Raw genomic sequence first — 27,767 nt, forward strand, 5'->3', positions numbered from 1 at the left:
TTGGGATCGGGTTTTAAATGGAAAATGATCGGAAATCGGATTTTAAAAACGATCCTGAAATCTCAAGATTGGCTCAACCCTAATTGCGGTTCTCCCGCAGCGCTTTGAACACAAAGTTCACAGAGTTTTCCTCCATGGACTTTCTATTCCCATTATATCTATGGCAAAGCCGCCGGCGTTTCTGTAGATATAACTAACATGCTGTGATTTCCAAAATCACGCCGGTTTTGGAAATCTCAGCATGTTCACGCTGCAGATTTTAACGCAAAGTGAGCATGGGATTTGCATGAATCCCATCCACTTTGCTGATACTGTATAATGCCGTGATTTTTCTCACATTTAACCAATATCTATGATTTTTTTTATTGAGAATATACAGAACATGTTCTTCTCCAGGTTTCTGTAGTACATCAGCTGGTGATTACATAAGTGTTTATCTTTGGAATTTAGCTATCTTAAAGGCTGTAATGTTGTACAGATTGCAGCTGCATCAGCACTGACTAATGTGACTGGGTCATTGAAGGTCAGAACTAGAAGCATAATACAACTTTTATGTCCTTACGGTTATAATGGATGAATCTGACAAAGCTTTTGTCAACTAAATGAATTACAAATAATTTATTACTGAAATTCTTCTAACTACTAGATAAAGCTAATGTCTCTAATTCTGTGACTACTATCATCAATAAGAGGCAGAAACAATACCAAATTATAAACTTTTATCAGACCATAACATAAGCATGGCATATAGTAACTATGTCGCGAAAGCTGACTTCTGGTTCATCATCGCCAAGTTCACTAGACTTGAACATGCAATGATTTACTTTATCAGTAACCTGTATTACTGGTTCAAGCTACCTTTACTTGCTGTAGATTTGTCGTCTGAGCAATTTCCAATATTTACAGTAGAAAAAAATATAATAACATACAAAAGCGAGTTTGAGTAATTATAAAACTCATTATTGATAGATCCATTTTAATTTAAGGCTTTGCATAACCAATGCACCATAGTGAAAGGTATTGTCTAGTAGGGGGCACTGGCTAACAAAATTACTACAAAAATGTGGCGCTAAGTCTAAACCACAATACATCTCAAGAGAACACTGAATGAACTTCAAGTCTTTCTTGTCTTATCTAAGGTTAATGTCAATGACTCAAAAATAATACAACTGAGAAAAACATGGCTCATGAGACAGGAGTGGTATTAAAATATTCTGCAGAAAGAAACAATTACTCTAAATGATTTACAGTACTGTTCTATGGACGTGTGAATTAAAAGTGAAAGTCAACATATACCGTGAAACCGCTTTGATCCAACTACCCAAATTTGCTCATAAAAACAACCCTTTATGAAGTATACAGAACCCAGGTTAAAGTGTCTAATGGAGTCAGCATGTATGTATAGTTTACCTAACCTAACCCCAAATAATGATGAAAAAGACAAAAATCATGTATTTTATGCTCCAGCATATTACATAATCTCAGCATATTGCACAAAACCCAGCCTAGACAATCACAGTACTATGCACAAGTAACTCTAACCCACACACATAACCATGAAGGGACACAACTGTTGTGTACTCCCCTAGTGACTTGGATGTTTCTTAGTTCAAGATCTAAATCTTGGTCTCCAGCTTTCCTCTCATTCTTGGTCGCCAGCATTCCTTCCACTTTCATTCCTGGTCCCCAGCATAGTATCCTTTTAAATTGTGGTTCTCAGTGTCAAGGATCTTGTATTCCCTTCTAGGGCGCAGCCCAGAGCTCATCCTTCCTAGAAGACAACTCTTATCTATAGACGATATGGCTTATTTTGGTTTTATTTGGTTTTATTTTTCCAATAGCTATGTGCCAAAACTTATGTTACAACTTTATGATCTATCATGTTATGTTAAATATACACACCTTCGCTTTGTCTATGCAATGTATAACTACACCTACAATATATGTGAACCTCACCCTCGCCTTCATTACAACAGAATCCATTATACACACACTATTTAGCTGTGTCTGATTCTCTGAGGAAGCTCATATACAAATTGTATGAAGCTAGACTTCAATATGGTGATTCTTGGAGTGGATTTTGCTGACATCAGCATGGTTCTTCTCTCATTCCTAATCCTTAGCATTGTATGCCTTTAAATCATGGTGCTTAGCATGGTTTCCTTCTCATTCCTTGTCCCCAATATGGTATCTCTTTAAATCATAGTTCTTTGGCATGATTCTCCTGTTATTCCTAGTCCTTAGAATAGCATCCCTTTAATTTGTTGTCCGTAGTATTCATTGCCCTCTCATTCTAAGATTTCAGCATGATATCCTTTAAATCTGGTTGCTCAGAATTGTTTCCATGCTGGACCCCATAATGGCTACTCCTCGTATTTCTGGTTTCTAGAATGGCAAACCTCTCAGTCCTAGACCCCAACATGGCTCCCCTTTCTATTTTCCTTCTCCAATGCTAACCTTGACTTTGCTTGCAGACATTCCATAGGCCAAAATCAAACTTTAGAGCTCACTTGAGAAAAACCTAGGAATTACGTTTTTGGTGTTGTGTGTACACAAAACCCATCCCTTTTATGGCCCAATTCCCAAGATTGTCCTAGCAAAATTGGCACTGTTGGCATATATGCTTTGAACTTCAGTGAGAGACTGCATTGACTATGAGATGGGTACTCTGCTCTAGTGTGATGCTGGCGACTTTTCTCCCCTGATGTACCTTGTAAGTTTCTTGCGTTTGCTCTCTGCAGTGCAGTGATGCAGTGCATCACAGAGCTGTGTCCATATTGATCTTACCGTGTCTGTTAATCCAAAGTGATGTATTTTCAAAGCAGTCCCCATTGAAAATGTGCTCTAAAAAGTGGTCCTCAGATTGGACAATGGGGTGGCGAGCTTATAGAGAGGCAACTTCCATAAAGTATAATGGGAAGAAAATCAGTCACTTAAAAACAGTCTTTAAGAGGAGGGGGTCTACTTAAAGAAGTGGTGTTCTGGGGAGTTTTTAGTGTTGTAACAATCACATCAATAGTCAAACAGTGGCGATAGAGTGTGTAGAGGGATGCTTGTCTGCATCTTAAGGATTTAGTAAATGTACAATTATTGAAGATAAACACTAGAGAGATTTAGTATTACTGTCTAGAGATGAGCGAACACTAAAATGTTCGAGGTTCGAAATTCGATTCGAACAGCCGCTCACTGTTCGAGTGTTCGAATGGGTTTCGAACCCCATTATAGTCTATGGGGAACATAAACTCGTTAAGGGGGAAACCCAAATTCGTGTCTGGAGGGTCACCAAGTCCACTATGACACCCCAGGAAATGATACCAACACCCTGGAATGACACTGGGACAGCAGGGGAAGCATGTCTGGGGGCATAAAAGTCACTTTATTTCATGGAAATCCCTGTCAGTTTGCGATTTTCGCAAGCTAACTTTTCCCCATAGAAATGCATTGGCCAGTGCTGATTGGCCAGAGTACGGAACTCGACCAATCAGCGCTGGCTCTGCTGGAGGAGGCGGAGTCTAAGATAGCTCCACACCAGTCTCCATTCAGGTCCGACCTTAGACTCCGCCTCCTCCGGCAGAGCCAGCGCTGATTGGCCGAAGGCTGGCCAATGCATTCCTATGCGAATGCAGACTTAGCAGTGCTGAGTCAGTTTTGCTCAACTACACATCTGATGCACACTCGGCACTGCTACATCAGATGTAGCAATCTGATGTAGCAGAGCCGAGGGTGCACTAGAACCCCTGTGCAAACTCAGTTCACGCTAATAGAATGCATTGGCCAGCGCTGATTGGCCAATGCATTCTATTAGCCCGATGAAGTAGAGCTGAATGTGTGTGCTAAGCACACACATTCAGCACTGCTTCATCAAGCCAATACAATGCATTAGCCAGTGCTGATTGGCCAGAGTACGGAATTCGGCCAATCAGCGCTGGCTCTGCTGGAGGAGGCGGAGTCTAAGGTCGGACCTGAATGGAGACTGGTGTGGAGCGATCTTAGACTCCGCCTCCTCCAGCAGAGCCAGCGCTGATTGGCCGAATTCCGTACTCTGGCCAATCAGCACTGGCTAATGCATTGTATTGGCGTGATGAAGCAGTGCTGAATGTGTGTGCTTAGCACACACATTCAGCTCTACTTCATCGGGCTAATAGAATGCATTGGCCAGCGCTGATTGGCCGAATTCCGTACTCTGGCCAATCAGTGCTGGCCAATGCATTCTATTAGCTTGATGAAGCAGAGTGTGCACAAGGGTTCAAGCGCACCCTCGGCTCTGATGTAGCAGAGCCGAGGCTGCACAAGGGTTCAAGCGCACCCTCGGCTCTGATGTAGGAGAGCCGAGGGTGCACTTGAACCCTTGTGCAGCCTCGGCTCTGCTACATCAGAGCCGAGGGTGCGCTTGAACCCTTGTGCACACTCTGCTTCATCAAGCTAATAGAATGCATTGGCCAGCGCTGATTGGCCAATGTATTCTATTAGCCTGATGAAGTAGAGCTGAATGTGTGTGCTAAGCACACACATTCAGCTCTACTTCATCGGGCTAATAGAATGCATTGGCCAGCGCTGATTGGCCAGAGTACGGAACTCGACCAATCAGCGCTGGCTCTGCTGGAGGAGGCGGAGTCTAAGATCGCTCCACACCAGTCTCCATTCAGGTCCGACCTTAGACTCCGCCTCCTCCAGCAGAGCCAGCGCTGATTGGCCGAATTCCGTACTCTGGCCAATCAGCACTGGCTAATGCATTGTATTGGCTTGATGAAGCAGTGCTGAATGTGTGTGCTTAGCACACACATTCAGCTCTACTTCATCGGGCTAATAGAATGCATTGGCCAATCAGCGCTGGCCAATGCATTCTATTAGTGTGAACTGAGTTTGCACAGGGGTTCTAGTGCACCCTCGGCTCTGCTACATCAGATTGCTACATCTGATGTAGCAGTGCCGAGTGTGCATCAGATGTGTAGTTGAGCAAAACTGACTCAGCACTGCTAAGTCTCTGCATTCGCATAGGAATGCATTGGCCAGCCTTCGGCCAATCAGCGCTGGCTCTGCCGGAGGAGGCGGAGTCTAAGGTCGGACCTGAATGGAGACTGGTGTGGAGCGATCTTAGACTCCGCCTCCTCCAGCAGAGCCAGCGCTGATTGGTCGAGTTCCGTACTCTGGCCAATCAGCGCTGGCCAATGCATTCTATTAGCCCGATGAAGTAGAGCTGAATGTGTGTGCTTAGCACACACATTCAGCTCTACTTCATCAGGCTAATAGAATACATTGGCCAATCAGCGCTGGCCAATGCATTCTATTAGCTTGATGAAGCAGAGTGTGCACAAGGGTTCAAGCGCACCCTCGGCTCTGATGTAGCAGAGCTGAGGGTGCACAAGGGTTCAAGTGCACCCTCGGCTCTCCTACATCAGAGCCGAGGGTGCGCTTGAACCCTTGTGCAGCCTCGGCTCTGCTACATCAGAGCCGAGGGTGCGCTTGAACCCTTGTGCACACTCTGCTTCATCAAGCTAATAGAATGCATTGGCCAGCGCTGATTGGCCAGAGTACGGAATTCGGCCAATCAGCGCTGGCCAATGCATCCCTATGGGAAAAAGTTTATCTCACAAAAATCACAATTACACACCCGATAGAGCCCCAAAAAGTTATTTTTAATAACATTCCCCCCTAAATAAAGGTTATCCCTAGCTATCCCTGCCTGTACAGCTATCCCTGTCTCATAGTCACAAAGTTCACATTCTCATATGACCCGGATTTGAAATCCACTATTCGTCTAAAATGGAGGTCACCTGATTTCGGCAGCCAATGACTTTTTCCAATTTTTTTCAATGCCCCCAGTGTCGTAGTTCCTGTCCCACCTCCCCTGCGCTGTTATTGGTGCAAAAAAGGCGCCAGGGAAGGTGGGAGGGGAATCGAATTTTGGCGCACTTTACCACGTGGTGTTCGATTCGATTCGAACATGGCGAACACCCTGATATCCGATCGAACATGTGTTCGATAGAACACTGTTCGCTCATCTCTATTACTGTCTTGATCTTTTTTTAGCCCCCTCCATTTGAAAATAATCCAATGTGCAGCTTAATGCAGTCGCTACCGGGCCAGGGATCCTGAAGGGGCCCTAAAGCTCTCTCTGCCATATAGAATAGGCCACTATTTTAAATGACACAAGTAAGGAATGGCCCCATTACAGATTCTGCATTGGGACCCAAGAGCTTGAAGCTATGCCCCTGGTGTTACTGAGTGTAGGTTCACAATAGCCTTTGAGATTCCATTCTTCAAAAAAACAGAAACCCAATCGGCTTAAAAAGCGGCTACCCATGGAAACCTGCATGCCCCATAAATTATAATGGGGTCCACCGGGTTTACGCCTTAGTGACAATTGTATTGTGTAGTTATGTGCTCTCCTTTGGAGCATTGACCTCCTCTCAGCTGCTATGGTGTACCCAGTGTCTACTTTATGAACAAAAGTTCAAATTCAAAATGCGGGTCTATGAAAGTGAGAGCAAGCACATAACTTCACAATAAAGCTGTCAGTAAGTTATTCAATAACATTTCATTATACACAGGCTCATTTTTAAACAGTAATAAAACTTTATTTTTTCATAAAACAGGTTTACTAGGAGTATAAGAAGATTAAAAAAAAAAAAAAAAAGCTCTCACCGCCAGTTATATGAATGAATAAAGATAACGGAGATAACTCATAGTTTTCATTCACATCTGATATACCCTCTTTTGGTTCCCAGTATACCCACTCAGCCAGATCCTATAGCATCATGTAACTAGTACACCTTTTGATGATGTCTATTAGTCTCCCTGAACACATCTTGTATTGCTACTCCATTGCATTTTACTACCTCCTACTTCTATACATATACAGGCACCCATGGGAAAAGAAAAATCCCTTGACATTGTTGATGCGGTTTTTAGCACAACTTTTGAATTTACAGATATAACATGTTAAATACATTTATTTCGCTTGTAAAATTAGAAATCCTCACCAAACACATACCGTATATACTCGAGTATAAGCCGACCCGAATATAAGCCGAGGCCCCTAATTTTACCACAAAAAACTGGGCAAACTTATTTACTCGAGTATAAGCCGAGGGGGGGAAATGCAGCAGGTACTGGAAAATTTCAAAAATTAAAATGGTCAGAGATTTTGGGTGCAGTAGTTGCTGGGTGCTGGGAAAGGGGAGGGGGTGTTTTGGTTGTCTGTCTGCCCCTTCCCTGAGCTTGAGGACTGGGTTTTTTCTTCCCCCACTTGGAATTCAGCCTGGCTGAATATAGGGTATCTGCAGTGCTCCTATTAACCCCTTCGAGATGGAACAGGAGCACTGCAGATACCCTATATTCAGTAGACCGAGCAGTTTCAGACACAGGGATACCTAATGTGTATGTGTTTCACAGTCATTTTCTACTTTTGTATGCATTCTAGAGAAAGGAGGAATTTTTAATTTATTTAAATCTTTTTATTATTATTATTATTATTATTGATTATATATATATATATATATATATATATATATATATATATATATATATAGCACCATTAATTCCATGGTGCTTTACATTTGGGGGTTACATACAATACACAAAATGTACAGGTAGATATAATACTAACAATGACAGACTGGCACAGTGGGGTAGAGGGCCCTGCCCGCGAGGGCTTACAATCTATGAGGGAAGGGGGGTAGAGACAGAAGGAGACTGTACAGATGGCAGTGCGGTGATAGTGTTATAGGCCTTGTCCCAGGTTATGGCTCGTTCACATCTGCACCTGGTCTTCGTCTGTCAGGCCTTCCTGAATAGGTGAGTCTTCAGCGCCTTCTTGAAGCCTGTGATTTGCACTATTTTATGGGCGATTCTATACATTGATATTGTGGCCGGTCATAGACCCCACCCCTACCCTCCTAAAAAAAAAAAAAATATATATATATATATATATATATATATATATATATATATATTTATTTTCTTGCTGACTCGAGTATAAGCTGAGGGGGGCTTTTTCAGCACAAACACTTGGCTGAAAAATTTGGCTTATACTCGACTATATACGGTAATTAAAACTGTATGCACTTTTTTCCAATGCAATTCTGGTGCACCACAACTGCATCATGAGAATACATCCTTAAACCTACATATCCTATGCTTACCACCTAACCACCTCCACCTAGCACATGTAAAAATAAATCACCTGTTACTATGACCATGCTCCCTTAGTGGTTCCCGCATATTGTCATGCTCCCCACTGAACCTAACACACAGTATATTGCTCTCCACACATTATACTGCTCCCCAGGGGCCCCCAGACACAGAAGAATGCTCCCCAGCCAAGACACAGTGTAATCCTTCCCAGTGGCATCTAGACATAGTATAATACTCATTTGCTTGGATTTACTAAAAATCCAGGTGACTCATCAGCTAAGGCACAGGGCTATACATAAGATGCCTAGTTAAAGGTTATTAAAGGCGTGAACTTGGCTCATTATATTTATATACTCCAGAGAAGAGTGTGCACATCCCAGGTGTTATTGGAGGGATGGTGTACATATTATAAGTAACACACTACATACGTCAAAACTATTAAGGGATCATATGTTGCTTTTGGATAAACTATGCTACGTATAGTACAGTCACTCTGATGGGACTGGACACTATTGTCTTTTTTTTAACCATTTTTATCGTACCCCAGACACTGCTGATCTATGTTTGTCTTGGTCTGTTCTTTGTCATCTTTTTAAATTTATTAAAGGTGAAGCTTTATATAATTTTCTTTCCTGTTTTGGAAATATCCTGTACACTCTGTCCTGCTTTGCAAAACACTAAATAGTTCTTCACCGTTGTACTACAGACAGTGACAAACAGCAATTACAATAAAACTTATTATGTCAGCCTGTAACCTAGCTCCACTTAAACTAAAATAGAAATAAGAAACTAACTGGCATATGACCAGTTATCAAATGAGGGAAAGAATAGGGACAGTCTTACCACTTCCTGAAAATATACGTCATTATTCACAAAAGGTCCAGAGGGTAAGTGTATATCGAATTCTGCCTCCTTGATGGTTGTCACGTATAAACTCGCCTTGGGAGACCCTTATGCAGACTCTAAGCACCACAATCAATTCCTGCCCTTACAAGTTCAGTCCCAGGTTATGGCTCGTTCACATCTGCACCTGGTCTTCGTCTGTCGGGTTTCTGTCTTCTGTATGCAGAAGACGGAAAACCAACAGACCGTGTCCAGCCGTGAGTGCGTTTTGGGCTCTCCGCAGCAAAACCGTTTTTCTTAAACTGGACACAAAGTCCTGAAGCATCTGACCTGACGGGACCTGCTCTCGTTTTTTGCACTTGAGAAAGGGCCAGTGTAAGGCCCGAAACGCGTCGTGCTATATGCTGTATTTTTAACTACCCAATAAACCCTATGTGATTGGACCCTGGTTTACCATCTTCCTAAACATACCAGTGTGCGTGGTTCTCCCTCAACGGACCTTTGGTCCCCTTTTTCCTCTTCACAAAGTCCTGCATTACTTTGTGTCCAGTTAAAAAAAACGGTTTCGCCACGGAGAGCATGAAATGCTCACTGGCGCTCACAGCCGGACACTTTTCAAACCCATTCAAATGAATGGGTTTGAAAACCGCCTGCAGGTTTCCGTCTCCTGCCCAGTTTTGGGCAGGAAACGGAAACCAGCATAACGGAGGCCAGGACTCGGGTGTGAACCCGGCATTAGCCGTATATTTGCTCTTTAGCAATCATATGCGTATTTCATCCTGCCAGGCAACTCAGGACTCTTCAGGGGACCACCATAGAGGTTACAGTATATGTTACATTACAGTATAATGTGCTCTTATTACAGTATAATGTCCCCAGCATAGCTATTTACCTATGCAGCAAAAGGATTTTCCAGAACACAAAGCCTACATCTTAATGGTTGAGGAAAACCAAAAAGACCTAGGCCTAGCCGAGACTTAAATCTATCAGGGATCATGAAACATTAGCTTATTACACACAGAAATGTGTTCCAAGGAGGACCACACAACATTACATTGCTCTGTATGTACAGTAGGATAATCTGCATAAACATATTCATCAGATCTATTATGTAAATGTTCTTATATACTAGCTACTACATGAACACATAAAAATTAAAAACCAAATGATCCCCTTTAAAATGAATTACAATTAACTTTTACAATATGTTGCATTCTTATTGCTCATTATATATATAGATGGCTCTAGAGTATATTTGTGCCTTAAATAAACTGTTGAGAATGATAATAATAGTTATTTTGAGCTGCCCATTTCCATTGTTAATATGGAAATTCCATACATATGTTCTTGGTGAAATTTGAAGCCATTTACCAGTTGCATTGTTTCCAGCGCATAAAGAGAACACATTACTCTACTCGCAGGGCAAGTTATTGCGCCAATAACAATAACCCACATATGCAGATGACTATTTTTGCTTCTCGGTTTTGTGATTTTTCTGTGTACTATGTGTTTTTTTTTTTCAACATTTCTATAAATTGTAGTTAAAATGCATAGCATCAACGTTTTACAACTTTCTGGAACCTAACATAAAAGGAAAAATATGTATTTATAATGTGTATTTCTGCACTTTAATAGGAATTTGCATGTAAATACATAGCATGTGAATATTTGTAATGCATATATTTTAGAAGAATTTCAATAATATTCATATCATGTAAACATCAAACAAAACACTACATCTACTGTATTACAAACAGCAAAGAGAAAATAAATATCATAACCTTTAGAGATGAGCGAACACTATTTGAAACAGCCATTTCGAATAGCACGCTCCCATAGAAATGAATGGAAGCGGCCGGCATGCAGACTTTGCCGGCGGCCGGCCGCTTAACCCCCTGCGTGCCGGCTATGTCCATTCATTTCTATGACAGCATGCTATTCATTTCGAATAGTGTTCGCTCATCTCTAATAACCTTACAAAATAATATTTGTCATTGCCCTTTGAAGAGTACATACCTGCTGTCTATCTATAGTGTTGTATGAATTTATTTGTCATCCATTTAGACAGCTATCATCAATGAATTTAGGCTCTTGATATTTTCAAGGTTAGCCTCCTCTTGGTAGCTATATAGAGGATGGGGAAAAGGGGGGCGTGGCTAGCCACTAGAGGAAGAAGAAGTGTTGAAAAGAACTCCTCAGTTTACAGCATATAATCCGCTGATTATCTCTTCCATCCTCGGCTACAAACGCTTTAAAACACCCGGAGGCATTCCCCCAGGCCTCATTGAACCCATCTGGGTGTTTCTGCTGCAGAGTTGCCAGACTAGAGAGAGCTGCACTTCTGGGCCTGCTCATACACTCAGGCTGCCTACCATCTTAGGCCTGAGCTGTATCAGAAGGGGAGTACAGCTCACCAGCGTGACACTGTGCCTGACAACCTAACAACTAAGGGCTCGTTCACATCTGCGGCCCGGCACTCCGTACTTAGGTTTCCGTTTCCTGCCTAAAACACAGGCAGGATATGGAAACCTGCAGGAGTCTCTCTCACCCATTCATTTGAATGGGTGAGAGAGATGTCCGGCCGTGCGCGGCGGTGAGCGTTTTAGGCTCTCCGCCGCGAAACCGGGTTTTATAATCCGGACACAGAGTCGGACATGCAGTACTCTGTGTCCGGATAAAAAAATCCGGTTTCGCGGCGGAGAGCCTAAAACGCTCACCGCCAAACGCAGGTGTGAACCCAGCGTAAGGGTCATCCTATACTCACCTCCGAGCCTGTAGATCAAATGTCTCCTACATCGGGACCCTCCATCCTCATCCCAGCTGCCATCTTCAACAGGCTGCATCCAGATCCTAGGCCCTAAAGTAAGTGAAACACAATAAAAGACTGCTGCTCAAGCAGCTCACTACTACCTTTGAGAGTGCCTGCGGCCTGCCTAGGCCTTCACACCATTCTAGAGGGACTGTGTTGTTGCTTTTGTCACTGGCCTCAGTTGTGCCTCCTGGCATCAAGTGACTTTGCCCTGCTACTGCCTGCCAGGGAGGGGAGTGTAGAGCCCCTACACAACCGTCAGGGGGACTTCCCCACCCTCTCTCTACTGAGCTTCTGGCCCCTTTCATGTGTGTGCAGCTTCTTGGATAACTTCTCCTGGCAGTGCACCATACAAGTTATAGAATATATTGTGCTATTATATCATCAGCTCCTTGCCTTTCCCCTCATTCATTCCTACATCCTGGTACCTGTTGGGTTAAGTTGTATGTGAGTGCTGAGCCCCTACACCAACATCAGGGGGAGCTCCTCACGCCTATTGCAGCTGGACTGTTTGGTTTAGCCTGTAGGATTATCCAAAACTCCCTACCTGATACTTAGACAGCCTATTCCTATTTCTCTGATATGAGCAAATGACCTGGTAACATGCTGAAGTAACTTGACGGCAGTCTCGCCCATTGCGGCTCACAGCTGGCCTATTGAACGTTTTATCTCCTCTCCGATCATTCTCAATGTACGTCAAGGTCTGACATTCCTTTACTTATTTGTGGATCCCACCTGTTAATGGTCTTCACACTAATATTCAGAGACTGTTTATTCCTGCCTGCCATTATCTGTTGTTGTTAACATGACCAAGAAGAACCATTCCTTTGGGGTGCCTAGAAAGCTATCTGAATTCTTCTCCCAGGCTCCAGCAGGTCAGCCACCCTTGCGTGATAGTGACTCCCACTCCCCTAACGAGCCCATACCATCGCCCCAAGAGATTGTTCGTCCAGATGCGGGAGATACTCACCTTGCTAATCCTCCACGTTCACTGATGGATGGAGGTAAGAGAGGCCCAAACATGTCCCCTCAGGGATCGCCAACTAGCAAAGGCCCAGCTTGCAAAAAGAACGGTCACGCGGCTGCTCCTCCATCTGAGGCTGCTTCCCTTCTTGAATATTCAGACATCTCAGACTTCCCAGCATCCTTGGACCCGGTCACCTGCGATACCCTAAAAGGGATGTTAATGCTTTTACAGTTTGGAATCAATAAAAGTGTCACTTCCCTGGTGGGTAAATTGCAACAGAATATAGATGCCTTAGGGGCTTAGGGGAACGCACCGACCATGTTGAGCACAAAGTGGAAGAGTTTTCTGTGGCACACAACGAACTGGTTGATGCTCACAATACACTTGAAGCAGAGGTTTGTTGGTTAAAAATTAAAGTGGCTGACTCTGAAGATCGTTCAAGACGTATAACATCAAGTTACGTGGGATCCCAGAAGACATTGCTTCCGAGTACTTGCTGGCTTATATTAAATGCCTGTTCAAGAAGGTGCTGCCTCATCTCACTGAACTGGACCTCACTCTGGATAAAGCTCACCGTATCCCCAAAGCTGGTTCAGCCTCTGCCGAAGCCCCCAGAGACGTTCTGACCAGAGTCTACTTTTATCACATCAAAGATCCCATTCTTACAGAAGTGTGGCACCCTTCCTGCACCCTTCGCAGCTATTTCCCTATACCCGGACCTGTCTGCTGCCACTATGCAAGCACGGCGCAACCTGGCACCCGTTATCAAGAGCCTTCGAGAGCGAGGCATAAGATATCGCTGGGGCTTCCCCACCAAGCTGTTGGTCTCCCAAAACAGTGTTATTCATTTGATTCCAACGGCAGATGCGGGGATGTCACTCCTGCACAAATGGGACCTGACCTCTGGGGACTCATCCCCCTCTACATCGGAGACCCTTTCCCACCCCTCTTGGGTTGCCTAAGGACTGGCACACTGTAGGTGACCCACAATGAAGATTTTACCTGTTTTTCCAGAGGTGGACATGTATGCTTTACAATCTAGTATGCTCGTAACCTAGGGTGAGCTGCCTTTTATATGCTATAGTTAACTCTTATTAAGTGATAGGCTGTTTAAAACTTTCTCTTCCCCCCTTAATAACAGGTTATCCGGTGTATTTTTACACTATGATGTTTGGTTCATATTATTTGTTTCTGTTGATTACTTGGTGTATCCTCTGGTTTCATTATGTAACCTTGTGTAGCTCTTATGCTCTCTTAAATATGCCCGTACTGCCCACAACTTGCTATACCTCTCTTTATTCTTAAAGATGGTCCTTCACGTTTCCTCCCTGAATGTCAGAGGCCTGAACAGCCCGTATAAAAGGAGCTCAGGAAGCGCGACGTCTCCGGTGCGATGTCCTTATGTTGCAGGAGACACACTTTCACTCCAAAAAAAGGCCCAATTTTACTAATCCAGCATTTCCCCATATTTTTAAAACCTCATGTGCGGCTAAACGCAAAGGAGTATTGGTTGCTATACGTGACTTGGTAGCCTTCTCACTTGAATCTATGTTATCGGACCCCAAAGGACGCTACTTAGGTCTTAACTGTACAATTAACAATGTTAAATACACTCTGGTCATGGTATATTTTCCCAACCACTCTCAGGCATCTTATTGGAAATCGCTACTTGCCAAAATTCGGTCCTTTGCTACTGGCATGTTAATAATTGGGGGGGGGGGGGGACTTTAATTGTCTTGTTGACAACCACTTAGACTCCTCCAATCCTTGTAGGTCTTCCCCCATACTATCTCCCTCCCTTTTAAATCAGGAACTATACGATATGTGGAGATGCCAACATGGAAGCGAGAGAGACTATAGTTTTTTTCGTCTTCCTCCTCCACCTACTCTAGAATCGATTTCTTCCTGACTGATAAAATTGGGCTAATGCAGACAGAATTGTCTCATATTGGAACTATCACTTGGACAGATCATGCCCCAGTATCTCTAATCTTTCATGAAAAGTTTTCCACGGCCCTCCCATCCCAATGGCGACTGAACGCCATTATTTTGGACCACCCCTCTCATGGCATCCGCCTCCACTAGGCTCTTGTAGAATATTTTTCTATCAACGCCCCTACCGTCACAGACCCGCATACCCTCTGGAATGCCCATAAGGCATACATGCGTGGGATCCTTATCCAGGCCTGCACCAGAGCTAAGAAAGACCGTTCAGAGGAGGTGCACAGGCTGCTCCGTTCCCTGTCATCCTTATCTTCAATTAACAAGATGAATCCCACCCTACTGTCTCTGCTAAAATCAGGAAATGTCAGTTGCGTCTGCAGGGCCTGTTGGCCCACCAACAGGACCTCGCCTTTAAAAGGTTTCAATGTCAGGCATATGTCCATAATAGCAGGGCTAGTGCGTTTTTAGCTCATAAGATTAAACAGGCCTAACCTAAGTCACATATAGCTTACCTACTGAATTCTAGAGGTGAGAAGGTTATCGACCCACGCTTAATCGCAGATCAATTACTACTACAATTCCCTATATAATGTCAGGGAAGACCTGGGAACGTACCAAAATACTATACAGGAGATTGATAAGTTTTTAAACTCAGTGTTCCTCCCCTGCCTTTCCCCTGTGCAGGCCCAATTGTTAGCCACTCCCATCTCCCTACTGGAGATTCACGGAGCTATATCCTTGCTGAAACCACAGAAATCTCCTGGCCCTGATGGGTTTTCTGGGATTTACTATAAAAGATTTGTGGAGGTCCTATCTCCCTATCTTTTGCAGGTGTTTAGAAAGGCTGCGAATTACCATCGATTCCCAGCTGAAATGTTGTCTGCTACTGTTGTGACTCTCCCGAAACCAGGCAAATCTCCTACTGTACCCGCTAATTATAGGCCCATCTCGCTTCTAAACGTTGATGTTAAATTATATGCCAAGATACTAGCTGAGAAGTTGTTGCAACTTCTCCCCAACCTGATTAAACCGGACCAGGTGGGCTTTGTCCTTAGTAGGCAGGCCCCAGATGGCACACGCAGGTTTATCAACCTTATACAAAAAGCAGAGCGGGATGGAGTTCCGTCCTTGCTCCTAGCCTTAGATGCCGAAAAAGCATTCGACAGAGTTCACTGGAGCTATCTTGACCGACTTTTAGATAAATTTGGGATGAGCCCGGTTTTCAAATCTGCTATATTAGCTCTGTACTCCTGTCCGTCTGCATGTGTGCTATCCTTGGGCTTCTTATCAGATTCCTTTTTAATATCTAATGGAACCCGCCAAGGTTGTCCCCTCTCTCCCATCATATTTGCATTAGTAATGGAGCCCCTGGCGGAATGCATTGGAACTGAGGAGGAAATTACAGGCATCTCAGTTGACCGTCATCAGCACAAAATAGGCCTCTATGCCGATGATGTCATTCTCTCCCTGACTCATCCTGACCTCTCCTTGCGTGCCACTACAAATCTCCTTGATAATTTTGGGAAAATCTCCTACTACAAAGTAAATCCCTCCAAATCCAAAATCCTCCCTATTATTATCTCTCCCACTCTACGAGCTGACCTGAGTACTACTTTTCCTTACCAGTGGAAGGACGACTGCATCACTTATTTGGGTATCTCTCTGACTTCACCTAGTTCCAGCTTATTCTCCTCAAATTATATTCCCCTCCTGTCTAAGGTGTCTTCCTTCCTGACCGCCTTCTCAAAACCCATGCTCACCTGGGCGAGCAAAATCGCTATTGTCAAGATGATGGTGTTGCCCATAATCCTATATCTGTTTTGTACAATGATTATTCTTATTCCCGACTCCTATCTAACCAAGCTCCAACGCATTTTGTCTCATTTTATTTGGTCCAGACCCTGGACTAAGGGAGGGGCTGTTGTCCCAGATGTTAAGAGGTACTATATGGCCACAGTCTTAGAGCAGCTTAGAACCTGGTGGGATGAATCCTCTAATTGCCGTTGGACGGAGATTGAAGAGGATATAATAGGTGTGCCACTTGTGAGCTTATTACGCCCTAGGGAGCTTGGCCCCCCTACTGTGGCGACCCCCTTTTTAAGTGTACAAACCTCCTTTTGGGCATGGAGATATTTGCTGTCGCACTTCTCTTTGGAAGATCTAGCTCCTCTGATCAAGTTCCCGTTACTCTATCTGACTACATTTATTCCGCAATTGGAGGTTCGGGGATGGATATCTAAGGGTCTTTATAAAATTGCCCAACTCTATGCAGATGGCCATTTCAAAACATTCTCAATGTTGAGAGATGAGTTCGATCTTCCAAGGAATGACTTCTTTAAAGGGGTATTCCCATGTCCCTTGCTCACCAGTCTTCGCTGCTGCAAAGACTTTTCTTCCTGGTTTTCGATGTCAATTGGTGGGCGGGGTTTCATATGCAAAGCCATACTGTCCGACTACCTCCAGTTTAGCTCCGCCCCCAAATTAGTGTGTACCCCCACTCACCACATAGTGTGATCCTATGGGACAACTGAAGGGCCTGTGTTGTCATCAAAAGTCATATAACACTTGGATTTAGCTTGTTCTATATAGAGTCAGCTAAATCCTAGTGGGCTAAGGGACCAGGTCCTTCTGCCCACTAGATTTTTAGCCTGCTCTATATAAGAAAACTAAATCCTAGTGAGCAGAGGGACCAGGTCCTTTAGCCCACTAGGATTTAGACTGTTTTATATAAGAAAGCAGCACTCATTTCCCCCCTCCTTTATCTGAGAACAGGAAGCTAGGTCACATGTGTGGTGTAGACACAGGAACAGCTACAGACGCAGGCTCGCTCCCATGCACTTAGCCCCTCCTCCCTCCCCCTCTGAGAGCAGGCAGCTACGTCACTTGACATTTGAGCAGATAATCCCAAGGGCCATAGAAACGCAGTGTCAATAATAAAGTGAATAAATTAAGATAGTGGACAAAGCAGTTTTGCTGAAGCAGTGTATTTAGGAAAAGTCTTACATCCATATTAACAAGCAGTAAAGATAGGATCCTTGTTATGGGACAACCCCTTTAAATACTTACAAATTAGGTATCTTTTCCAGACTTATGAAGTATCGAGGCTCATATTCCCTAAAGTGGCCCTACGTTAGTAGAGGCAGCTAGCCCCCACAAAAGGTGGCACCTCATCGTTTTACAGTTTCCTCTCTATCCCATCCAGGCAGTCCAAGCCCAAGTGTTTAATGAGATGGGAATCCGATCTTGCGAGACCTATCTCTTTACAGGAATGGTATGATGCCAGCAGTTTTGTTAAGCGAGTATCGAGGGGTGCGGCCCATTAGGAGACAGCACAAAAGATCTTACTCTGCTGGTATAGAACTCCTAACCAGCCTTATTTGACTGTGAATGAGCTGGTCCACCATGTTAATTTAGCATATACTCTGGAAAGGATGCTAGTCACCAAAAATCACACCTTTTCCAAATTTCGCTCTAAATGGGTTCTCTGGCTTCCCCTAATGGAGAAGGGGAGAAGTTCCCACAGCAGTTCCCACAGCTAGTTTCTGCTCCCCCTACTCTGCTCTCCCTGATAGACACTAGCTCCTGGTAGATGAAGGGCTTGACATATTCCCCTAGCCTTATATCTATCTCAGTTTCGGGCACGATTTAACATTGAAGTGAGCTATGCATTGTTTTACTTTGCATTACCAAGGTAGTTTGTTTTTTGTTCTATGTTATCTACTCCTCTATTATTGTCGCTGTTCCCCCATCCCTTGTATCCTACAGCTGATTTCTTTGTTTTTTTCTCTCAAGCGTCTATCCCCTAGGGTTAAACCTTGCGGATTGGACTCTTCTGCTGATGGCTACAGCTCTTGTTTATCTGGAGAATTTTTGCTGACTTTATGACTGGACTGTGCGTTCCCGACCCAGATTATCTGTAATTTTTCTGTATTTTACATATGCCTTCTTGTTTTCATATTTTTGTATGTTGTACAGTTCTCTTCCTTTTTATGCTCTCAAAAATTTCAATAAAAACCAAATTTAAAATAAAGTAGAGGATGGGGAAAAGCAAGTTAAGCATACCTAGAGTGATAGGGAGATTGCATGATCAAGAAATTCCCATTTTAAAGGCATCTAGTTATGTGATCACAGTGATTTAGGAGGGGGCTCCTTTTAAGCTTCTTGTACTGTCTGTTCCCCAACACCTGCCCTCTGCTTTGAGTGATGACTCTAGCAGTCTCCTGATCAGACACTAGAGCTGTCATTCACATGACCTCCCTGCAAATACTCCCCCCCCACCTCCAGTCCACCTTACACTGTGCTACTCGCTTAATATACCTCTCCCCCGTTGTTCATCAGCCTCTCCCCTCTGCCAATCCCTTCACTGGCTATCTATTGGCCAGCGAATACAGTTCAAAATACTAAAGCTGACATACAAAGCCATCTACAACCTGTCCCCTCCATATATCTCTGACCTAATCTCCCGCTACCTGCCCACACATAACCTCTGATCTTCCAAAGACCTCCTACTCCACTCTGCTCTTATCCACTCTTCACACAACCGTCTCCAAGATTTCTCCCATGCATCCCCCATACTCTGGAACTCCTTACCAAGACACATAAGACCGACCCTCAAAAATCACAGGCTTCAAGAAAGCCTTGAAGACTCTTCTGTCTCTATCCCTCTTCCTTCATAGATTGTAAGCCCTCGCGGACAGGGACCTCTACCCCACTTTGCCAGTAGGTCATTGTTAGAGTTATATTTGTTTGTATATTTTGTGTACCGTATGTAAACCCTCAAATGTAAAGCGCCATGGAATTAATGGTGCTATAAAAATAAAACAACAACAATGCGGGAGGTTGGGCATCATTCAATGCAGAGAACCCAAGTCACTGTATATGAATGGGAAGCCTCTTGGACAATTGTGATATTGGGGATGGGGGCAATAAAATTTGAATTTCTCAGCTCCAAGTGTACATTGCTCTTCCTCTGTTCTTTATATAGAGCTATAGTGCTTTTGAGGGGGTCAAAGCTTCCTAAAGACTTCCTTTAAGGCAAAGCTTCCTAAATGATAATATAGGTACGTGAGGAAGGAAAAAAAAACCTTTCTGTCGCTTTTCTATCGGTAAAGTAAATGACAGGACATTTGTCATTTAAAATTCTTTTATTACATTTGTAAAGTGAGCACTTCCCTTTTTCGTGGGACATACAGTTTAACCCCAGGGAGGCCTCAATGGCCTGGGATCATAAAACTCATTTGTTACCCAAGTCCTTGGTGACCTGACTAGATTTATGGTCTCTTTTACTACTAACCTCTTTCTGCTGATCATGAACACTGAGCAATGAAAATATGTTCTGGATTTTTGCTGAAGATATTGAAGTTCTCTACTAGATTGTGTAAGAGACAGAGAAGAAATATGGTGTTATTTATTATCCCCTTCATGGATGGCTTGGTTTCTCACTTATTAGAACATTTATCAATGAGTTTTCTCTTGGGGACACTCCTATCAATAGCATCCACGCTCAGCATCTGCTGCGTTTGCTTCAGTACACTAAATATTGCAGTCTCTCTATATACCCTTGAAAATTGTATACTGCTTACTAGTAACTTTGTGAAAGTGAAGGTGAGTGGTGTAAATTTCCTATGTTCATATTGATGCCAGTTATATTGTATATACAAGATATATAAATAAAGTGATATTTATCCAAACTGTAACCACTGAAATACACTGTCTAGCTATTTAGTTAACACTATTTTCAAGGTAAACCTACCTAATTTGACATAATAATCGAAACTTAACCCCTTGCTCCATATTTAAGCACTGACTAGACATGTCACTGTTAAGTCACTGGATGTAACTATATTTACTTACATGGTCTGCAGTATTATTTGGCATTGGTTATATACCTTATGCCATGGTAGGTGATATTTGCTCCTTTAGGCTGGGCCCCACATGAAAAAAAAAACTTAGCGTTTTACAGTCCCTGCATTCTAGCGAAACCCATTCACGCACAATGCTGAAAAATATCCACAGCGGAAACATAATAATTTCTAAATCTGTCACAAGTTTGGAAATTGCAGCATGTCAATTATACCTACAGAAATGCCAATGGTTTCCCTATAGGTAATTGAAGAAAAGGGAGGAAGGAAACAATGGAAGCAGAAAGTCCAGCTTTCTGAGAAAAGCACTGTGGGAAAAACCGCTATGTGTTACCGCTACGTTTCTTTCCTGCAGTACTCTTTTGCTGGGACCCACTACATGGTGCCTTAGCCTAATAGTGGTATAATTTGGTGACTGTATGTTGGTTGTAGACTTCTTTGCCATCAGTTAATAAGACCCTTAATCGCCACATAAAATACTTAAAGAGGACCTGAATTCAGCGCACTGTCGGCTTTCCCGATCTGTGCCCCGGGTAAAACGCTATTGGTCCCGGTACCGTAGCACTTTACAGTCAGAAGGGCGTGTCTGACACTTAGCCAGGGACGCCTTCTGCCCAGCAGCGCCTATCGCGCTGTACTGTGGAGCGGGGAGGAACACCCCCTCCCTCTGCTCACACAGCTCGTCCATGGATGAGTATTATCAGGAGCGGGAGGGGGAGTTCCTCCCCGCTCCACAGTACATTGCGATAGGCGCTGCTGGGCAGAAGGGCGTCCCTGGCTAAGTGTCAGAAACGCCTTTCTGACTGTAAAGCGCTATGGTACCTGGACCGATATCGCTTTACCCGGGGCACAGATCGGGAAAGCCGACAGTGCACTGAATTCAGCGCACTGTCAGCTTTCCAGCAGTATATAGAACTGCCTGTGCCAAATCTGATGAAAGGTCCTCTTTAACACGCCACAATTATGGTGTTGCTCTTATTGTATCACAGTTGGGGGCCTTGTCAAATACTATAGATTGCAGGGCACAATAATCTGGATATTTGGTAGTGAAAGACTAATGTTAAAAAAAAATCACACAGAGAAGCCATGCTATTTCTGCAAGAATGAATTTAGATAAAACCAGAGATGGATAAAATCAGGCATGGAATGAACAGAAGGATGTCGCACATTTCAGCTACTTCAAGGGAAAATGTCTGCCCCAGGGCAAATGAGCCTCACAGCTGAGATGTACTTGATAAATATAAATTTCCTAACTATCAGAACCTCTTCTAACACACAGGACCGCTGCTATAAACAGTTGTTCCTTAGAGTACCTAAGTAGTAGGAAACAGACTATCCAATAAAGATTTACAAGCTTTTCATTGGACTTTCATTGGTCTCAACAAACTGCATCTGAATACTGTGGTTGAATGCCAAAGAAGAGGGAGCCAGAGGAGCCGAAAATGAAAAAGATTCTGAGACGGATGTCCACCATTGAAGGGAACCATTTAAGTGGTTTTTTTCCACCAAAATATGGCCCTAAACGGCCTAAAAAACGTGGCAAAGTGCTTTGTTTCACCATTCTACCAGGGGGAGCCATAGAAACCTTAAAGTGAAATCTGAGGTACCTTAAATTCTTCTTTATTTTCTGAACATACCCTTATGGAGCAAAAACTTCAGAGGTTCCCTTTACATGGTTTACTGAGAGATGAACATACAATATGTATGACTTTGGCTGTTTCACATAGGTTCATTACATTAGGGGGCCCACTGTCACCTCCTAGTCAGCTTCCTACAATCTCTTAGAATGTATGCAATGGACTACTAGTTATTTTCATAAATCAGAATCATAGTTGGATTGTTAGAAAGGATAATCTATGTTCAGAAACTATGTTGAACTAGTAAGGACCCTATGTACTATTCTTATACAGGGACCCTTGCTTTCTGTCTCTATCTCTGGTGCTAACAGTACAATTGCCAAGGTCAGTTGTAAGGCACTAACCTGGAGCTCCCAGAAATCTGTGGCCAAGGAGAGTCCCTGACGTCCCTGCAACCTCTGACCTGGATTGGTTACCATTGTGTGCAAATCCAGGAACGTGGGCAGAACCAGATTGGGAACTATCCCTGACAGATTCCCTGACTGAACCTGCCTACCCTCAGAGTAACATCCTTACAAGGATGCCCCTCACAGGAACCTACAATAGATTCCCTATAGTTACCCTAACAGTGGGCTGAGAAGTAAAAAGAAACAAACCTAGTATACTAGAGGTGGCAGATAACAGAGAACAATAGCTGTTAAGAGTAGTCAGGCTAGACCAGTAGTGAATATAGGTAAGAAATAGAATACAAACATAAACAAGAAAACTAAACAGGCAGGGAACAGGAAGGGTAAGCAAAAGCAAAAGGGCTGTAGCAAGTGTACAGATAAAGTTATATAGAACCTGGAGGTTTGCAAACAGATACTGAATGCTATAACAGGCCATGAACATGGGGGGAGGTGACTAAAATAGGAACTGAGATACAACCCCACTCATCACAGATAGGAATGACTGGCCAGACAACCTGCCAGTCAAACTGACACCAAGGAGACAACTTAACCCCTTGATGTACTAAATACTGCCAGAGGAGTCTATGACACGCCTCCGGGGCATGCGCCGCATAGCAGGAAGGCCGTGGCGTCCCCCGAATCCTGACATCAGTATTGTAAAGTAGTTGCAGAAATTACTATTGTAAGTAATATAATAAAATATTACTAAGTTTGATGCATGGCTATGCAAGTTATATACACAGACTATGTTGCTGCAATTGGACCCTGAAATATCTCTAGCACATGTTGACCTTGCTTGACTTCACCAAAGTAAAGGGCTCCAAAACACAGAAGTGGATTACACCTCTCCTCCAAAAGAAGTGAAAAGTGGGAAAGACCCCAGGTCTTACTGTCAAGGGAAGAGTGAGTATCATCCTGTTGAGTTATGTCTTTTCTTGCATTATATATAATCACTCTACCACTATGCCAGTATTAGATTTTCCATTACTATTGATGTTGCTATCATTCTTTGGCTGTTGCAATGTTCTTTGTATGAAAAGGATTCAGTAACACTAACTTTAAGGTTCTGTTCACACTTTTTTTTTTGGTTTCCAATACTTTGGTCAGAATACCATAACAAGCTGCGATATTTTATTCTGTAAAAATGAAAGCATGACCATTAAATACTAGTGCGGTAAAAGAGATCCATCATTGCTCTCAGTCATTCTTCAATATCTTCACAATTACAGACTCTAAATAGTCTTTTTATGCATACCATTGGCTGGGTGTGGGAAAGGTATAAACCCCCCCTTCAAAAAAAAAAACCTCTCACCTAGTCCCCAGAAGAAGACCCAGGAGCAGCAGGACGGGAACACGGTAGAAGACACTGGACTACTGGGAACAGGGGAGTATGGTTTTTATTTTTTTGTTATAAATAAATATGAATATAAAGCGGCTGTAAGTAGAGGCTGTTTGGTCTTGCACTAACTTTAAAGAGAATGTGTGACTAGAAAACGTATTTTTTAAAACCAAGGTTTTATTTGAAACAATTTTTTTTTCAGAATATTTGATGAATAAAAAATTCAATGTCAATTTCTACAGTTTAAAAATTACTAAATTCTGCAATTTTTGCTCAGTGGAATTTCCAAAATCATTGTGGTTCTGGAAATCGCAACATGTCACTTATACCTACAGAAACACTAGCGGCTTCCCTACAGGTATAATGGAAGCAGAAAGGTTTCTTCTGTGGACTTTCTGTGAAAAGACTTGCAGTTTTGCCACCTGTGTTGCCGCCGCAGTTTTTCCCGTAGTGATTTTTTGCTGAGGCATGCTACATGGGGCCTTAGCCTAACACAGCGGATTTTCTGTGACCTGGAAGGCTGTCATAAATCTTATTGCAGGCTACATAATATTCCCTGGAGTTGGAGGTAAGCAGATAGCTCATAAATAAAGCCACAGTAAGCACACGAACCTCACTGTTAGATTCTATGCACATTACCACCAGGCCATAGAATCAATGTTTGCCTTAGAGTGCTTCTTTAAATATGTCTCACCTCTACATATACACGTGAAGCACTGGTTTCTTCTGAGCAGCTAGTAGTATCCATGTTTCACTGTGCCCAATTACACTATACACTCACCGGCCACTTTATTAGGTACACCATGCTAGTAACGGGTTGGACCCCCTTTTGCCTTCAGAACTGCCTCAATTCTTCGTGGCATAGATTCAACAAGGTGCTGGAAGCATTCCTCAGAGATTTTGGTCCATATTGACATGATGGTATCACACAGTTGCCGCAGATTTGTCGGCTGCACATCCATGATGCGAATCTCCCGTTCCACCACATCCCAAAGATGCTCTATTGGATTGAGATCTGGTGACTGTGGAGGCCATTGGAGTACAGTGAACTCATTGTCATGTTCAAGAAACCAGTCTGAGATGATTCCAGCTTTATGACATGGCGCATTATCCTGCTGAAAGTAGCCATCAGATGTTGGGTACATTGTGGTCATAAAGGGATGGACATGGTCAGCAACAATACTCAGGTAGGCTTTGGCGTTGCAACAATGCTCAATTGGTACCAAGGGGCCCAAAGAGTGCCAAGAAAATATTCCCCACACCATGACACCACCACCACCAGCCTGAACCGTTGATACAAGGCAGGATGGATCCATGCTTTCATGTTGTTGACGCCAAATTCTGATCCTACCATCCGTATGTCGCAGCAGAAATCGAGACTCATCAGACCAGGCAACGTTTTTCCAATCTTCAATTGTCCAATTTCGATGAGCTTGTGCAAATTGTAGCCTCAGTTTCCTGTTCTTAGCTGAAAGGAGTGGCACCCGGTGTGGTCTTCTGCTGCTGTAGCCCATCTGCCTCAAAGTTCGACGTACTGTGCATTCAGAGATGCTCTTCTGGCTACCTTGGTTGTAACGGGTGGCTATTTGAGTCACTGTTGCCTTTCTATCAGCTCGAACCAGTCTGGCCATTCTCCTCTGACCTCTGGCATCAACAACGCATTTCCGCCCACAGAACTGCCACTCACTGGATGTTTTTTCTTTTTCGGACCATTCTCTGTAAACCCTAGAGATGGTTGTGCGTGAAAATCCCAGTAGATCAGCAGTTTCTGAAATACTCAGACCAGCCCTTCTGGCACCAACAACCATGCCACGTTCAAAGGCACTCAAATCACCTTTCTTCCCCATACTGATGCTCGGTTTGAACTGCAGGAGATTGTCTTGACCATGTCTACATGCCTAAATGCACTGAGTTGCCGCCATGTGATTGGCTGATTAGAAATTAAGTGTTAACGAGCAGTTGGACAGGTGTACCTAATAAAGTGGCCGGTGAGTGTATGTCTTTTCTTGCTGAAATCCATGATAATAAACATGTGTCTTTTAGTTGCCATGGCAATTGTACAGCATGCAAATTGATTTAACACTGAAATAACTCACAGGCCTAGCTCTATACTGCTGTCTTCTTCACGTCTCTTAGGAGATAGACGTCTTTACCACCCAGCACAAATCTACCTTTAAATGGGAATTTCGCTGTATAGTTTATGGCAATACATCAATGTATATCTGTATTTAGAAGCTTTATAATGATGAAATGATGATGACACAATAATACTGACACACGCCTGCAGACACGCACTTTTAGGCTCATGATGAGCAACACTTCCTTTGGTTGCTACAATTTTACACAGTAAGTTGTGTCACTAGAATATAAAATATTTTTTAAAATACGTTTTTATAATAAACAATTTATTGAACGGACCACAGGTTAAGAACTCACTGTGCTACCTAACTAGTTTAATATTGGCCACTCCCAAGGACGTTGTCTAAGTAGCCTCACCTTTAACTCCTGTATGGGTATCTGAAGTTCGTTGCGGGAAGACTACCAAGTCACTTCATCTCAAAGTGCTCCTGGTGTATGGTAATTGTTGGCAAGGAACCAGAGAAGGTTCAGACAAAGCGTGGCTAGTGGCTAGCCAAGTAGTTGGTAGATGTAGTCACACATGGCCCCTTCACACAGCATAATGTCTCATAGTGGCCCCTATTGTGTTTGTTGCAAATATTGCAAAGATTTAGTCAGAATCCAAAATATTTGTGGTGTTAACCACCCACAAACCATTATATTCTCGGGTCTGAAGAGACATCAGAGTATAATAATAATCAGAGGCCCAGGGGAGTTGAAAAACGTAAAAACCAGTGTTGCTCACCTCTTCCAGGCTCCAGCGTGACTCCATGGTGACTTTGTGCCTCTTCAGTGATGTCACAGATGTGGGTTACACTGGTGTCATTATGAGTCGTGACGTTGGCCTCACCCACACAACATCTTTGACATCACTAAAGAGACCCGAAGACAGTAGGCAGTCATGCCTGAGTCCAGGAGAGGTGAGTAACACCGATTTTTATGTTTCATCACCTCCCCTAAGCCTCCGAACATTATACTCTGGGGTATAAAAAAAATTACATTTTTGTTGCAGATCTTGCCACAAGTTTTTGAGCCAAAGACAAGAGTGTTGCAAAATGAATGGGAAATATTATATATATATATATATATATATATATATATATATATATATACACACACACACTTCTCCCTTCTGCTCAACCTAGTCCTGGTTTTTGTAAAAAAAAACCAGCAAAATCTGCAACAAAAAAGCAGATTTTCCACAACATGAGCCAATGAGACTCAAATATATTATATTTTCTTGATATACATTTGGGTGTGCTAAATTGACCTGAACGTATCATGAAAAATATTTCTATTAAATACTTGTAGTATACCTGAAATGCGTTGCAACAAGATGTAATCGCTAATGGCTATTTATAGTCTATAACAAGCCAACAATAATAATCCCCATAAGCACAAATAGTTATGCATGTGTGCAATACAAAGCTCTTCATTCCAGCTGAGGCAATTTTTATTCAGGTCAGCAATGAGCATGTAAATTTCATGCCATAAGGTTACTAAACACTGTTAGCTCGACATAATTTGTGTCCAACATTGAAATCAGTTTCATTCGGATAACATAATTAAATGAATTAACAGATGAAGCAAGTGTAATTTAATAAGAGGGATAAGGGTGGCGTGACTGGAGATGGGTGTATAGCATATGGATCACTGCACCGTAGTCATTGGGTCTACATCCCATTATATATACAAACACTACTGGTTACCTATAACATGCAGAA

At 43.0% G+C, this 27,767-nt stretch overlaps 1 protein-coding gene across 7 annotated transcripts in view; it reads right to left on the reverse strand.

Annotated features, from left to right (window-relative positions):
* Positions 1 to 27,767, reverse strand: part of DLGAP2 (DLG associated protein 2) — a 748,630-nt gene that overhangs the window by 342,382 nt on the left and 378,481 nt on the right. The window contains exon 1 of one of the 7 annotated variants that reach the window (XM_075268424.1): positions 19,993 to 20,011. The exons of the other annotated variants lie outside the window; for them this stretch is intronic. The gene's annotated coding sequence lies outside the window, so the exon portion shown is untranslated. Of the gene's footprint in view, positions 1 to 19,992; positions 20,012 to 27,767 lie in introns of those variants that run through there. 7 annotated transcript variants of the gene reach the window in all.

This window comes from Leptodactylus fuscus, chromosome 3, assembly GCF_031893055.1.
Source record: "Leptodactylus fuscus isolate aLepFus1 chromosome 3, aLepFus1.hap2, whole genome shotgun sequence".
NCBI lineage: Eukaryota > Metazoa > Chordata > Amphibia > Anura > Leptodactylidae > Leptodactylus > Leptodactylus fuscus.